Source organism: Nipponia nippon, unplaced genomic scaffold, assembly GCF_047370975.1.
Source record: "Nipponia nippon isolate SJK-2023a ecotype South Korea unplaced genomic scaffold, ASM4737097v1 scaffold_5, whole genome shotgun sequence".
Taxonomy (NCBI): domain Eukaryota; kingdom Metazoa; phylum Chordata; class Aves; order Pelecaniformes; family Threskiornithidae; genus Nipponia; species Nipponia nippon.
This window is the reverse complement of record NW_028262369.1, coordinates 66,502,894-66,520,051: the sequence shown is the minus strand read 5'-3', so window position 1 is coordinate 66,520,051 and position 17,158 is coordinate 66,502,894. Positions and strand designations below refer to the sequence as shown.

General features: G+C 47.4%; 1 long non-coding RNA gene across 1 annotated transcript; it reads right to left on the bottom strand.

Annotated features, from left to right (window-relative positions):
- Positions 1–1,710: 1,710 nt before the first annotated feature.
- On the bottom strand, positions 1,711–6,925 carry LOC148052300 (uncharacterized). Its single transcript, XR_015699071.1, has 4 exons — positions 6,668–6,925; positions 6,200–6,361; positions 5,376–5,457; positions 1,711–3,245 (listed from the first exon to the last, which is right to left on the bottom strand). It is a non-coding gene; the product is annotated as an uncharacterized LOC148052300 (long non-coding RNA).
- Positions 6,926–17,158: the final 10,233 nt, after the last annotated feature.

Sequence of the window (17,158 nt, the reverse complement as noted above, 5' to 3'; positions counted from 1 at the left end):
TACCTGCTGCAGACCAGAGGGCAGAAAGGGGAAAGTGATTCTGGTTTTAATGCACAGAGGACACGTCCCACCGAACGTTAGACCTCTTTGGGCCTTTCAAACTTAACCTTCAACATGCTGGTATGGGCACACAGCCTGAAAATAATAGTGCCGTGGGGTTGTACGTACAGGAATGGAGATTTCTACAGAAAACATTTGCAGAACTTGTACCAAATGCAGCAGCGAATTTGGAGATGTGGATTTGGGCTTGCTTTTTCCTTTTCTGAAGGGACTGGAAAGTGCATTTGTCAGAGCCATACGCTGACCAGAACTCAAGATGTGAAAATCTTTGTGCAGCTTAACTTCACAAAATGAAGGCAGGTGGGCTGGGCACATAAGGACCCGGCGGGGCGAAGCGGCGGGTGGGGACGGTGCCACGTGCGGAGGCAGAGCCCAGCTCCTCCGCCTGGTGTCACAGGGAGGGGGCCGATGTGTTGCTGTTTGTCCGCTTCTCAGCGCGCTCTTACACCAGCCAGAACAAGGCTCCTTGCAATGCCAATGGGTGTGGGCTCATTCCTTATCCACGGGGGACAGTAATTCATTTATTTTGGCTGTTTCATAGGCTTTTTTTGTCCATGGCACTGTGGCACCTGTAAATAACCTCAAATACCAGCACACACTTTACAAACCACACGAGAGAAGACCTAGACGTACAAAACCACTGGCAAGTCCCAGTGCGATTGCTTAGGGGCAGGACATGCCACCGATGTCCCAGCACCCTGCGGTCACTTGCCAGCCTGGCTGCTGTTTTACTGAGGCCAAACCACTTGGTAAAAATAGGTAAAAATAGGACTGCTGGCACACCCGTTCCCCAAGGCTTTTCCTCTCAGCCTGTAACATTTTTGGAGCAAGAGACCATGTGTTTATTTTGCACGTGACATATTTAACACAACAGCATCCTGACCCTGGTCCTCAAAATAAACCAGGCGCGCTACTGGCACAGGCTGAGTGCTGGTGAGCAGAGCTCACCCACCCTCCCCAGCCTGGGATGTTGCGATGATGTTCAACCCCTCGGTGCCTTCCGATGCAGGCAAACAAGCCTGCTGTGCCAGATCCCAGCCCATAAAGAAGCCGCCTGTGCAGGTACCACAGGGCCTGACTGCAGCAGGTGGGTGACACACGACTCTCACCTTCTCCCACCCCAAATGCTTCACTACAGGACAAGCACAGCTTCCACGCATCTCCGTCATGCTGCTTTTCCTTAAAATAAAGTCTGATCAGATGTTCATTATCATTCCCTTTCATCCAACGATAGTAAGACATGATTCACAGAACGGTATCATTACAAAAATACTATTATTATTAAAGGGATTATTCTAGCCACTGGTCCCTTTACTTGCCTGCCTCTGCATGCTGAGGACCCGTGATTACCTCAAATGAAAAGACACCGGGGCAGTTTTTCCTTGCTGCTCTAGCCGTCAGGGTCTCACCTCTCCGGGCAGCACGAGATCAGCTCAGCTTTGCAGAAGTTTCCCGGGTGCCAGCCCGGAGGGCCGCGTGCGTCCCACGCGCAGGTTAACCGAGGGGGTGGGCGCCGTGTATCGCTGCCTCCTATTTTCCAGAAGCAGCTCTCAAAAAGCCTCATCTTCAAAGAGCTCTCTAAAGCTTCTTTGAAAACAAAATGATTAAAGGCTATCTTCCCTCTCATCCAACATCAGACACATCTCGCGCCGCATCCTTGCTTTCACCCTTTATTATGCATGCAGCTTTTCTGCAGCTCCCAGTTTTGCATTGGGATGGAAGTTACAACCCCAAATTAAAAGCAAAGGCCATTACCGCACATCAAAGTAGGCACCGTGCCTCGGCCAGGCCTGCCCTTTCTTTTATTTATAGGTACGTGGCCGGGCCAGGGGGGTATTTACAGACATCAGCCCCCGCAGGTTTGTAAGGCAAGCTGGAGGCGGGAATGCCCACAGTTGGTGGTGCTGGTGGGTCATCAGTAACCTCAGCTGGACTTAGAGGTAGATGGAGACATGCTGGCCATTACGAGTAAGTCTTTAGAGCCATTTTATTAATAATAATAGTATTTTATCTGAAGTTCTGGTCTGGACAGGGCACAACCTGGCTGTTATATTGTGCTCTGTTTGACACAGGAGCCGAAAGTCTCATTTTTTTACCCTGGGATGCTGCGCCCTGCCAGTGCCACCAAAGCAGCCCCTGCCGGCACCCGCGGGCAGGAGGGGCAGGCACAACCAGCTCCTGCCTGGCCAGTCTTTAAGCTGATGCTTTGCCTTCAAATGATTTTCATATCAGGTTGGCTTAATTTATTTTAGTTTCAGTTTAATTAACAGTTTTGTCACAGCAGGAGGCCTGTTGAAAACAAAGATGCATTTAAAAAAAAAAAAAAAAGGCAGGAATTTTGTCAACTTTTCCTTTTTTTTTTTTTTCCCGTATTGAATGCGAGCCACAAAGCAGTAAAATATTCCGCAGTCTCACACAGCAGCCGCCAAGCTGCTTAATAAAAAAACATGTGAGGAATCTGTTCTATAATGCTAACTAGGTAGCATCAGCCACGGCTTTGTAAATAAAACGCCAGGCCCGTTTTGCTCAGCTTAGGAAGAGCAGAGCCCAGGTAGGAGCCCCGATTTCAGCCTCTCTCCCGTTGGAGCTTCCCTGGGCTGCGGTTGCCATTAGCCCCGTGTGGCTGTTCCTTGCCGGGGAAGGGGGCAGGAGCGGGGCTTCGTCCCACCAGGGACCAAACCCCACGGACGCAGACGTGGCCCCAGCCACTGCCGTCCTCCGGCTCACTTTTCTGGGGTCACAGCACTTCACATGTCACCACCCCAACATGAAATAAAAAGGATTGGAAGGTGAAAAATGTTAAGAAAATGTGGTAACACCTCATAAACTTGCCGTGAGCGATGCTTTAAAAGGGGCTTGCTTTACATCGGGTCACTCAGAAATGAAGTGTAATTATTCAAGATAAAATCCAGCTTCTAACTGCAAACGCGCGCAGCAGACCATCACCCCGACGGGGAAGCGGGGCAGCGGCAGGTTTTACGGCGAGGAGCTTTCAGCAGAACAGGGACGAGCCGCGAGGTGAGGAAGAGCGGTTTAATGTGACCTGAATTAGCGGCTATAGATAGTGCTTCCTGCATGTTTTACATTTTCAAATAAAAAGGATCTTCTTGTTTAATGGTTAATAAAAATGATTAGTGCTCCCAGGACACGGATCCTGAAGATGCCGACTGTGCTGGAGAGACCAGCTACAAGACACAAGAGAAGATGAAACAGATTATTATTTTTTTTTTCCTGCGGAGTACATCTCTACCAGCATTTGCAAGTTAATTTGTAATATAATTATATGTTGCTTCTGTGACAGCAGCGAAGCACGTGTGACGGGCCAGCAGCCCGCCGCTGCCACCGGCAGCCTGTGACAGCCCAGAAAACACTTCTGCAGCAAAGAAAAGCCAACAGCTAAGAGGTTGTGTGTGTATAGGTACGTGTGTATATACACACACTAATATACACACACATATATACATAACTATATACACATATATGTATAATATAATATAAAAATATAATAAATATAATTTTTTTATATGTGTGTATATATTTGTGTGACGGCTACTGTAGAGGAGAGCAAGCTGATTGCCTTGGAGCACGTGCTGCTTTAAAGCAATCCAGGCTAACTGGCGAGAAAAGCTTTGCCCTGCCCGGCTTCCCAGTGCAGCACCCAGCATCGCCACCATCCTAACAAAAATAAAACCTGCCATGCCAGCCTCTTGGCAGCTCTACAATCTCACGCTGAAAGCTGGGCTGACTTCTTTTCTTATTTTTTATTTTCATGGCATGCCATGTAGAGGATTATGGTCAGTAATGGTTTTCTAAGAAATAAAGTCTATGAAAGTAATTGTTAGAAACAAGCAGCAATAGCAAATGCTTGCTGAGTGGTTGCCATAGTGCAGCAGCACAATTTGAGATTTAATATCATTACTAATGATATTTACTTGGCCTGCAGGAGGGAGTGAGACTTGTGCTCCCTAAATATCATTTGACTGCTAATATGTCAGGGAGCGCACCCAGCCCGGCCCCGAGGCACGGCTGCCCATGGGAAGGCGATGCTGCTGCTGCTGCTGCTGCTGCTGCTGCTGCTGGTGTCCCCCTCCACAGGCTGTGCCCACCCGCTGCCCCACGGAGCCCACATTTGGCAGAAGCACGAGCCCCCACACGTGTAGCCGCAGCGCTCGTGCTCAGCTCCTCCCTGGCACCCGTGGGGCATCTCTGCCCCGGCCTCCCATTATCTTTTTTGGCTGAGTTACACAGACTGCGAGTTCAGGCTTCCTCTCCCGTTGGGCTTCTCCATGGGAGGGGGAGACATATTGCGTTGCTGTAAAGTGAGCCATTTAGTTTATTAAACGCTGTTAAGGGTGCCCTGAGGTCTCTGCACATGTGGGACCATCAAGGCGGAATCGTTATTATTATGGTTCTTATCAGTCATAGTCATTTTCCCAGCGATACGTCTCATGTCCAGATGTCTTCCCATCTATCTCTTAAATTTTGCGATGCCAACGCAAAACTGTTACGAAGACGGACTAGTCCAAGTCCTGCTTCACGCAGAACATTTGTGCAAAAATAAATACATATATTTTTAAATTAAAAGACAAACAAAAGAAAGGGTCATAGTTGGCTAAAAATGAATTGCGCAGTGCATAAAAGAGACAACAGATTAGAGAAGATAACGTTTTAGTTTAAGTGTTCCATCATTATTAATTCGTTTGGTGCTTTTTATGATAACACCAACCATTTGGAATTCATTTGGTGTTTATGTGGATGTCATCTCGACTCCTGCAGAAATTCCAAAGTAATTCAGCATTAATGTGCTATTAAAAATTGTTACCAGCCACTACCTTCATTACTTCATCAGCACAGACTAATCTTTCTTTCCTCATTCTCTAAATTCAAATTTCAGTGTTTATTTTGCTTTTATCTTTATTAGGGTTTTAAAATGCAACACTTCTATTTAAAAATTCTCCTTATGCTACATGAGTATTGTCTTTTTTTGACAGCATCAAAACTATGCAAATAAAGGAGGGGGGGTTAATGGTGATTTTTCATTTTGTTACTGGCGTTTGACTGAAAAACAGCCAAAGAGGTTTCAGCTTATCCTTTACAACAGTGAAGTTACAGAGCTGGTATTTGTGTTCGCAGCAGATGACGCCGCACCAAATCTGTATGAAATACCATCTGTACCATGCGGAGTTCATTCTTTTTGGGCACAGTAGATGCCCCCGCAGCCCCGAGTCAGGCAGGGAAGGGATGCAGGGTACCCAGGGGGTACCGTGGGGAGCGAAAGGGCCAAGCTGCCACTGATGACCCTTTTCTGGACTCACCCCATCAGTGGAGCATCCTTCTGCTTCCAGCTGGGGAACGCTGGGATGGCGGCTGCAGTAATGGATATTCTGGGTCCAAACCCTGTCGATAGAGGAAAAAAGGCTGCACTTGCAAGTAACATTAAAAAAAAAAAAAAAAGCCCTGGGAGATTAAATGCAAAAAACCTTGCATTAAAAGAGCATTAATTAGGTTTTATAGTCAAGGACTCAAAGATCAGAAAATGCCAGATTGCTGGGCGTCTGAAAAAAAATTAAAAAAAAAAAAAGAAAGAAAATACAAAGGCTGGGTTCAGTTCCTAGCTGTGCCCGTCTTGTTGTGCAGCCCCCTAATTACACGCTTGCATACTATTTTTCCCGTGGACACCTGCTTCTTTTGGACCACAGAATAACAGCATATAGGGGCAGAGCGAAGTCTGGGCTTGGCAACTCTCAGCCTGGCATCCACAACCGGAGTGCTTGACCATGCAACCAAATGAGACTCTTTTAATGTTGCTTCTTAGCAAATATTACTTGTTTGAAATGACAGACCACCACAGACCCATGTGTATGTGAGCAAAGATATAGGGGGTGGGTAGTATTCAGTGCTCTGTAGTCCCAAGAAAGTGGAGAATACAACATAAAGCTCGCCATCAATTCCTTCAAACAAACTTTTCACGTAAAGGAGGGATGAAGTCCCCCAGGTGACTGCTGAAGCGAAGCCTGTCAGCAGGATCAGGTCCATATCTGGGCAGCACGGGTGGGACGAGGGGAACAGCGTGGGCTGGTGACACTGGGGCTGACACTAAATACCCCTGGCAGGCGGCGGGGAAGGAGCCAGCACCCACCTGGCTCCTGGCCGTGGAGGAGGGAGATGCCACCACCATCCCCTGGCACCACCGGGTCCCGGCCGGGGCTGAGCATCCTCCGCCACTCGCGCCGGCCGCGGAGCACAGCTTTACACGGAGAATAAAGCCCGTCGCAGAGGAATTTTCCACTTAATCAAAACCCTGCAAAGAATATGAATGCTTATAGGTTAAAGGAACCTGGCAGCTCTTACTTGTCTGTCATGTCTTTAAGGATTGCCATTAAGTCATAAACGTGACAAAGATTAAAGAGTTTATTAATGTTATTAGAGAGTTGAGATAAAATGCTATGCCTTGCAGGGTCTCTCTCCCTCTCTCACTATTTAATGAAAACATTTTCATCACTTTCTGAATCTATTATACCAAATATTCATTTCAGGAGTCCTAAGATGATTTTATTTTAATTAGAAAAGATGTAGCAACCACCTGAAAGTAATACAGTTAAAATACCTTGCCACAGTTCCCCTTCTCCCTGCTGCTGGCAGATGAGCGTTTCTCCAGCTGTGCCGCGGCGGCAGAGCGAGCCCAGGGTGACCGAAGGTGTGCAGGGAAGTTTTGCAGCATGGCAGGACCACCACGCCGGTCCCTCCCGGAGGCCCCGAGAGCCAGCGGCGCATCAGTCAAGGTTAATGGGTGATGAGACCCGCTGCATCCTCAGGTTGGAGTGGGGGTACGTCCCGCGGGGAGCAAGCGAGGGGTGGGAGCACCTTCTGCAAGCACAGGAGACAAAGTGAAATCCTTGCCGGTGGAGAAAAGCAAGAGAAGGAAAAGCAGCTTAAAAAAAAGAAAAGAAAAAGGGAGGTTTGTGATGGCCTGCAAAAGGAGCGTTATCCTCTGCAAATCCATGGCAACTATTCACAAAAGCAGAAGAAAATAAGCAGCCGAAGTCCCTTCTTGGTGTGGCTGCTTTGACTCTGGCAGGCAGTACACCCTGGCTGAGTTTTAATCCATGTTTAGAGCAGGTCCAGCCTTTGATGCTAAAGACTGAAAATCAGTCACTTCTAAGCAGAGCCCAAACAGTTACACTTTTATGTGAGCCTTCCCTTCCAGCTCAAGACTTTCTAACTGTATTTGCAATCCAGGCAGCTCACAGATGCTCTTTCTTTTAAACTTTCCAACTAACCCGATTTAATTTGTTAATTTATTCTGTAACCTGATTTACTGTTAATTTATTTTGGTGAGTAAGATATCCCAGCTTTAAGTTCCAATTAATTAAAGGGGAGGGCTTAATGTTTTTGCTACGGAATATCTCCACGCCACATTGTATTCCATTTTAGCACCGCACTGAAGCATTTCCAAAGTTTATTGCCATTAACTAATATAAATCCATACATCTGCAAATTAATTTCACGCACACAAAAGATTACTCTTTGCAAATGTACCTTTAAGAGGGGAATATTGGCTATAGCAATCATCACTTGTTGCTTAGCAACAGCCATAGCATCACTTACAGCAGGTTTATCCTAAACAGCCATGTAAAACTGAGGGCTGTGGCCGTCCACCCCATGTCATCCATCCCTGCAAGTGCTGCTCAGCCCTGGGTTAACAGCTTGAGACTTTGCTGATTTTCTCTTTTTTGGGGGGGTGAGGGATGTGCAATCTCAGGGATCTTAAAAACAATACAATAACCCTTGGCCATTAAACTAATTTTAAGCAGCAAGCCAAAGCTTGGTGCCCCGTTCTGACCATGCTGGCAATGCCAACGCCAGTCAACGTCAGCATGAACGCCTGTTTGGGCAGTGACTACGCTACTGCCAGCTCAGCGTTTTGCACTGATGGCTTCTAAAAAATTTACACATAGTTTGCTGCAATCAACTCAAGATTAGAAGGGCAAAATCAGATTATATTAAGACCGTCCTGAGGGTATCCTGAGGCTGTTCTAGTCTTCCTGAAGCCTGGGGAAGCCCCTACAGCCAGAAGCTGTCAGCTCTCATCTCTGTTCTTGGAACTAGCCGGCACTGCGACAAATGACCTCTGCAATGGTGCATATATCCCTGCGCCAGTCCGTCCATCCGTCCGTCCATCCGCACCTCTGTGCCTCCTCCAGCTCCTCCCCTCGGCACGCTGCCTGCCAAGCAGCTCTCCGACGCGATGCTCCCGCCTGCCCTTTGCCAACCGTTGCTGCCAGCCAGCCGCTCCCTTTGGCCAAAAAAGTGGCAAGTAAATATTCTAACAGCATCCATTAGCCCTGCCTTTGACGGCCTGTGGAGAGGAGCCCGCAGGCTCAGGCCTGGGTTTTAAAGCCATTATGCCGTATCTGTAGGCACAGCTAATTCACAAAAGATGAATGCAGGGTTTGCAATCAAGGAAAAATTAGCATCTCAGCCAGCAGAGAGGGTGAACATGCGAGCCAGCCAGCACTGCCAGCAACCTTGATTCTGTTTCTGGCAAAGCTGGCTGGCTTGGCAAACACAATGGTAATGAGATAAACTGAAATACCAGGCAACGGGGCTGCTCTTTGAAGTAATTATCCTCCAGGGCAACAAGGAACAAGATGAAAAGGTTTTTAGAGACATGGTGTGGATGCACAGAGAACATTATTTGCATTCCTGAAGTCAGCCCTCAGTTTGCAAGGCTCAGGTGTGCCGATGCCAAGCAGCTGGAGAAAGGGCAGGAAAGCCCCAGCAGCAGGAACAGCAACAAGGCAATACAGCGAGAAGAGGAGCCGTGCGAGGAGCAGCACTGCAGGGCAGCACCGCCCCGGCAAGGCCGGTGTTAAACCTCTATTGCTCCCGAGAAATGCCCGTCCAGGCAGCCATGCCATAGCCAGCATACTGACCCACAGGCAGAGGCTTCACTGCAAACGTTTAACTTTCGAAAATACCTATCAATCAGTTTAAGGGGTAGAGCAGGGGACTAAAGGCAAGGGGAAGGATGAAATAATGCACTGTCAGATCTCACAGGCGGGAACCACAGGTGAGCGCCGAGTGGGATTTCATCTGACGGGCTTTGCAATGCCAGGCACACACAAGAAGAAGGAAAAGGCAAGGCAAGGAGGTGGCAATACAAGGCACAACACGCTCCCTGGGGTCGCTCGTGACTAGCCAGGTAAGCTGCTGGCATTTTCCTATTGGGATACTTGACTCTAGTCTCAGTTTGAGATCTTAAACAAAATTATTTCCAAAGCAACAACATAACAGTTGACATCACCAATCCCCCATGCACAACGTGCTGTGACGAGCAGGTTTCATTTAGAGAGGCCCGGGGTTAAAGCTGCACCAGCAGCAGATTGCCTGTCGCTCCCCGGGCGGGCGAGCATCTCCCCGGGCCCCGCCGGAGGGGATGGGCTGAAAGGGATGCAGGACACGTCCCGCTGCTCCCGGGCTTCCATTGCAGGCAGCAGGGCTTATGTGATACTCTTCCAATACTTATGAGTTAAAATCTTTTCCAAAAAAAATGCTGAACAGATGAAGGGTCTATTTTTTTTATAATTTTTTTTAATAAAAAGGAATGCCTTTGAGCAGAGCAATGCAAACCTAGGCCTGGACCATGGACCAGACGTGCAGACAGAGCAGGTTATGCAGCTTTTACTCTGCAGTAATTCATCCAACTTCAGAGGCTGGCTTGAGCCACTGCTTGGTGACCCTGTCCCTGCCCGTGGTCCGGAGGAGGGAGACAACTGCCCAATTCCTGCTGAACCTTAGAAGCTTTTCCTTCTCTTACCCACGGCAGACTTTATAATTAACCTGTTTTTTTTTTAATGGAAAGACCATGAAAAGTAAGAACACGCGTGAGGACTGAGAGGTGGTGAAAGGCAAAGCGATGGGGACGTGCACGGAGGCAGCAGGACCGGGAGCAGCGTTGTGGGATGGGGGAGAGGGAAACACAGCCCTGGCCACGGGATGCTGCAGCTTTCCCAGCGCCAGCCCTTCCCTCTGCCCCCGCCACCACCGGGCTTTTGGGGACAGAGCTGGAAGCAGAGAACCAGAGCGTGAAGCCCAGATGCACTTCTCCGAGTCCCTCAAAACCCCACAAAATCTCTCAGAACGATGGTGCGGGATCACCTCCTGGGGAGAGCCCAGGGTGCCAGTGGCGCCTGCCTAGACTGGATCCCTGCGAACGGTGGTTTTGGAAAGAAAAGCTCTATTCTAGGCAAAAGCCCCACGTTTCCTTCTGCACAGCAAATGGTCCCTGTTAGCGCGGAGCCAACCAAGGCAAAAATGCTTGTTACAAAGGAGAATTATAAGAGAAGAGTGCCTGAATCCAGAACAAAATGTAAAATAGGGGAAACAAATGTAAAAACCTCTATAAAAGTTTTAATGGATCCTTTCAGATGTGGAGTGGCATTTTAATGTGATGTTTTAAATGATTTTTTTTCTTCTTCTTTTTAGCTTTTAGGCAGACCATTAATCTGAGGGGCTTGTTCTGCCTGCAGAGGAGTAACGCTTCAAAGCAGGCACTTACCAGATGCCTGCTGGTGGGCAAAGCGCAGCTGGGGTTGAAGAAGTGAGGGGGCTGTGAGTGGATACAGCTGGCTGAACCCCTTTCTTCACAGAGACAGGGTGCTGCCGGAGGTGTGGCGGGGTGAGCTCCTGCAACCCTCGCCGGGGCTGGGAGCCAGGGGTGGCCCTGACAGCCAGCGGCATCACGGCAAGGGGAGCTCCAGCCCAGGAGGACGGTCTCCCAAATGCCACGCGCCCAGCGAGACCCCACGGTGCCCGAGGCCATGGGATCTTTGCTGTTGGTTTGAAAGTGAGCAGCAAGCGGGGTGGGTTTGGTGTAGAGGGACGAACAGCCGGCACAAAACGGAGCGCGTACACCTCCTGCTGCTCACGAATGCACGTATAAAGAGAGGCAGTCCTAGCTAGAAGCTTCTCCCATACTTTTCTGATGCTGAGGACCTACTTTCAGGATACGACTCCAGTCTATGCATTTCCAACACATTAAAGCCTCAAACTGTGTGCTTAAAAATCTTTGGCCTATTGCTGACCTTTCTGAATCTCGGGAACAGCCATTTTTTCTTGCTGATGCAGATGCAGGAAATTCTTAACTAAATCCTAACTGAAAGCCAGAAAACGAGATAAGCAGGCTAATCCTCCAGCCTGTCAGACCCTGGGCTCCCTCGGCATGCAGGTCCAGTCCTTGCTCTGCAGGCCAGCTCAGCAGTTTTCTTGTCCCTATCTTGAGTGTGTTGGCGTGTGCTTCTCTGGGGCTGGGGAGGAAAGCGTCCCCACTTTTTCAAAGAGGGAGAGATTTTGCTGCTGTTCATTCACTCACTGACATTTGCGGCGCATGAAGCTGGTCTCTGGCTGCTGCTCCCCTCACAAAAAGACGTTGCAGAAGTCTATGGAAAATGCATTCGAAGAAACGGATGTGGTTCGCGTGGTGGGTTTTGTACGTGTTAGTCAGTTTTTGGTAACATAAAGCCCTCTCCTCCTCAAAATCCTAATTCTCCCTGGCAATATGTGATGCTACTCAGCCAGGAATAGCAATGTCTTTTAGGGAAATGTCTATGTTAGTTAATAAGGGCAAATACTTTCAAATGCAGTAGCACTGTATATGCAAAAAATATAGATTTTGATGCCTTCAGAGACTCTGCTCTGATTAAAAGGAAATCAAAAAGAAAAAAATGGAAGTATTCTATTTTATCTAGAATACTGTAGTATGGCTTTCATCTGAATTTGGTCTGCTTTCTCAAGAAGGGGTCTGGAAAACCAGTACAGGGGGAAAATGAAATCCCAGTCACTCACTCATTAATGAAACAGCAACAAACTCATTAAGAGCAGCGATTGCTGCCAAGGGTGCCCCGGTTGCACCAGCTGCTCCACGTGGCAGAGCCCTGCTGGGAGCCCCAATTACGCTGATGGAGCTCGCCAGGCCGGCGGGGGGCCAGCCTGCCCCAGCAATTTAGAGGAGCTGGGCCCATGCGGGACTGTCACAATGACAGAGACCCCACCTGTCTTAAAAACAACACTAGCGGTCATCGCAAAAGCTGCTGCAGAAGAGCAGCGACGACAGGAGGAATGCTTACCTGCAGTGCTTTTTCATAACACACATACGCTGACCCCTGTCCCCTCCAACACCAAAGGCTGGAGGTCTCAAATCACCCCTCTTCCCCTTATTTCACACCCCCTCTGCTCCCGGGCAATTCTCCCCATGCCTGCAGGCAGCATTAAAACCACAGATAGCATGAAGAAAGTGAGAAAACGATGAAGTTTGTTGAAAATAACCTCAATAAATTAACCCCCTTGAAGGTTAATTTTGTCCCCTTGTCTTTCAGGCTTGTATAGGACTGCTTTTGCCGAGTCTGCCCGTCACCACCCATGGTCTCTGCAAACACCACCAATTGCATGGTTTTCCCGTGCCCCGCTTGCCAGAGCCTAATCTGAAGGACAGCCTGGCACAAGCTAAAAAGACAACTCCCTTCCGTTTGGAGTCGTCTATAGCCCACACCTGAGAAGCTGACAAGTCTTGTCATGCTGGAGGTGGAAGTCTGAAGGTCAAAAACCAAGGCCTGAGAGTGAAGAAGTCAAGTCAGAAGAGGGCGAGTGACATTCAGGATGTGCTGCTCAGAGAGGTATGTGGGGCTGGGGTCATGCCTGCAGAACAGCCTGATGAGCTGGCCCTGCTCTCCTCAGAGCTGGGAGAAAGGCAATCCTCAGAGGACAAGAATACAACATATACAGCTCTGTTGTTTCAACAATATTATTTTCTAAATGCATTTGCTCTACCAAATGGCACTTAAAAGCCTGGCTACAAATCACCATTGTCATTTCTCCCCTAGGGAACCGAATTGCTTCATCCCGACACACGTCACCTGCTGAGGCAGTCACAGCTGCTATGCCAGAGGCTACACGGAGAACAGAGGACCCCCCCACCAGGGCATACCAAAGGTCCAGCCAGCCCTGTGCCTCGCCGCTGACTTCGGTCAATAGCAGAGGGTAAGAATGTTGGGTCCCTCACCAGGGCCCCCCTGATGAACACTTACTGCTGCTGGCTTCTAGCGGTCACTCACAGGCCCTCTTCCATCAACACTACTGGGTCGATGCTGGGGAAAGGCAGCCTGGGGACTCCAGAGTGCACAGATGCTGTGGTGAGTGACCCACTGCTGCTTTGAGCAGTAACAGCAAGTGCAGGGACCTTGTCTTCCCCCCCCTCTCTTTCTCCCATGTCCTCCTGACTTCTGCTCACCTGTAACCAGCAACTCACTAGAGCGGGAACTTCTCCCTTCTGCTCCTGCTGCTCCTGCCAACAATTCCCTTGTTTCTCCCTGTCTAATTAGTTCAAATTTCAGACTCAAGGTTTTCCCTAAAGCCCTTCCCAATCCTCCCAGTTCTTCTCCTTGTACATCTCCATCATGTCCTCCATCAAGGACAGCTGTAAATTCACATGGTAGTATGTCTTCACAAATGTCGGTGCATGCTCGTTCAGTATTAAAATTGGTCTATATTAATGTTGCCATAATTAGTACTTGAATAAAGTAAGCAAAAACCAGAATACTAAGAAATACTAAGATGTCTCAAAAACAGTTCAACAGCACAGCTGAAGTACTTCCAACCGTCTCCTATCAAAAATAGAATTGACAGTGAAGGAACCTCTTGACCATGTCCTTATCTAACCCTTGTGAGAACTCCAGGGACGAGAAGGTTGGTGGAGCTTTGTGTGCTTTACACACCAGATTGTGAGAATATTAAAGGTCAGATCAATGGATGCAGGATGTATTTGTATATCTCCTATTGCGTAGGTGCCCTACATTACATTGCCAGAGGTTCACCAATATTCATCCACATCAGTGAAAACAGTATTGCCTCCCCGTAAAGCCCCCACAACTGCATGGTCCTCTCGCTGGCTTGACTCGCCCTTCCACATCCCTGTACCTTTGGCTGCTCTATATATTTACTTAGTGTTTCTAGATGAGATTTTTTTTCTGGTGCATATTGACGTTCTCTGATGACAAAACACGTTAATCATAACGTGGTGGAGTAGCAATACCAACAATGTTACACAACACTATCCAGACTAAGACATACCAGCCTGTACTAAATCTCTGGTCCCATCGGAATAGTCTCAAACATGGATTATCCCTGCCCCTGTACCACTTTTTGTAGTCATTCCCTGAAGGGAAAAGCAGAAAGGCACCAGCTCGCTGAGCAGCAGTCTCAAAGCGCAAACACCCCACGCCAGAAGATCTCTCCTGAGAGCAAGCTGCAACGATGCGCCAGCCATCAGCCAGGATTTGGTGGCTTGCCCCTAACCGAGCACCACTTTCTGACTGCACCACACTGCTCCCCAGTGCTCCTGGCACACAGAAAACTAAACTACTGTAGGGAAAGGATCTGTAAAAGAAGAACACGTCATGGCCCCTGACTTTGCTGGACATACCCAGCAGAATCTGGAGACAATGAATAACCTTTAATGACAACTAAGACTGACCTCGTCAACTGGTGAAGCCATGCTGAATTTGATTAATACTTTTGATGAGAAAACAAAACCCTGAACCCAGAAATAAATAAATACTTTGGAAAAGGTTTTGACACTTTCTAAAACTTCCTTTTCTTACCTTGAATTTTCCTAGAAGGGCACACACAATAGATTTCAGACATCCGTCTTTGCCTGGGTAGTCTCTCTTTGTAACCAAAGGAGAGATTTCTTTAAAATGCTCCTAAAATTAGGCTCTGAAAAGCCTCTGCAGACGACCGCCATCCTCCACAAAGGAAGTGTCAAGGGACACCAGGTAGCTCTTCTAGACGCTTCACTCTGCTGATGGCGAAACCTCTCCTCCCGCTGTGTTTGGAAATTCCCATGCGTTTTAATGCACCTGGAAAGACTGCCAAAAAGTTGTTGCTTGCCCTTTAAAAGCAAAAACCTTTCAAACCTAAAAAATAATTACATGGATTTCACATGAAGTGACACTGGTAATATGCTTTTAAATAGAGACGTACAAGGCAACAGAGAAAAATACTGAGATCAGAAACTGACTAATCCTGAAAAGCCATTTTTACAGGAGAGCCAGAGGAAAGAGGGAGACAGGGACAGATAACCATGGTCTGAATAATATTGGAGAGAAGGTACTGGAAGGTGCGGAATTAACCTTTTCCTAATTAATTACGATTTGTAAGCCGAAGGAAATCAGCCAGTCGAGAGCCATTTCAGTGAGACAGGGATTTCAACACTTGAAACACTTTGGCTGTCTTTTAAAAGCAGGAGAGGAAGGGAAGCGGCTGGTGTCAGGAAAAGGGGGTGAGACGGCGCTGTAATACCACCCCAGCACGCCAGCCACCGCCACGGCCGAGCCCGCCAGCTCTGGAAGGACCACGCTCCGAATGACGGCAGGGAAGATTTCATTACAGGATGTAAGCCCGCAAGATAACGATCAGTAAATGCATTCTAAACAGGGTTATTCGAAAGGCAATCAAATTTTTGCAAGAGGAAAATTATTCGGGAAGTTGGACTTCAAGAGACTTCTTTAACGTCCTACAACTTGACATTTCATATGCTCCTACACTCAGCTCTTAATTCTTTAAATATTACCCTATTTAGTAACTGGAGAAGATGTGGAAATATTTGCTGAAGGTATTTGGTGGAGAAAATTTGATTATTTTCTTTTTAGTCTGGATCTTAACTTCTCGAATCACCCAACAACTCACGGCAAACCTCCTGCATCATCCCTATGGCAAATACCTTGAGTGCAACTTGGCCAGAAGCTTTTTTTTTTTGCTTTTTTTTTCTAAAACCACTTCGTTTTTATTAACACCCACACTCTTACATCTCAAGACGGAGAGCTCTCATGGATGTGGGATTCTCACAAATGCAGATCTGGCAAATGACGTAGAGAGGCTTCAGGTGGAGAGCGACACTCTGCTCTGTCTGCCTGGTCCTCTTGAACCTCATTAAAGCTGCAGAAGGTGCAGACCTGCTGTCTGGCCGAATAATGTTGAATCTGGGAAAATATATAGCTTAAAAGCCTGCTGCTTCTTTAGGTTGTGCTACCCTAAATTACGTGCTGCTGCACTACACAACACTGTGGACCAATGTGACAATAAACAGGGGGAAAATGTTTATCAGCATTTAAAAAAAAGAGAAAGAGGGAGGATGGACAGAGTGCTATGTTTCAGTGCAGAATTTAGCTTGCTTTTTTTCCCTTACACTTCCCATTCAGCTGGGTGTTGTCCAAGAACAGAAGATATTTTTCTGAGTCCCTCAAATGATATTTTTCATCACAAGTCAGCTAAGGAAGCCAGTATTTGTATTCACATTAGTTCTTGGAGTTACACGCAGCTAATTTACAACAGCCAGCTTTTTTGCTTTCTTTGCATGAGGGTTAAAAGCTAAATAGCATGGAGAATAGCACTACAGCATCTTGCTTGCCTTAACCCACTGGGGTATCCTCAGATGCCTAGAGATCATTCAGAAACAAACAAACCCGCTGTAGCACTGTAAAGCAATACACTGCAGAATAGTTGCTATGATGCCTAGTGCTAGGAAACATAGTAGAATTATTAGCGAAGCTCTGAGGTTGGACAAACATGTTGAGCAATCAGGAACCAGGCTTTTTTTTTTGTTCTTTTAAATGTACTACTTTTTAGGACGCACTTTACTAAAGCACAAAGCCAACTGAATATTTTTTTTTTGGCCCTCTAAGTTTTATAAAAGGGATTTTATCTGGAGAAAAAAAAGCAAAATCCTGATGCTCCGTTTCTTCAGTCACAACTTTCCCCTTCCATGGTCTTCCTTGCTCGCATTCAGAATTGGATTTGTGGCTACTACTCCTGGCAAGCAACAAAGAAACTGGAAAGCGAGATTCTGTGGAGAAAGCAAGCTAGGAGAAAAAGCCCTCCCTAGATGGAGATTAATTTTCTCAACCCTTCTTTCAGCAATCTGCAATACTGTCAGAAGATTCAGAGGGGAAAATGCTTTGATTTTTTTGGAGGGATGATGTCCCTTTAACAATAGGTCTGCACTGCCAAAAAATCCTATGCTGAGGAAAACTCTAAGCCCACG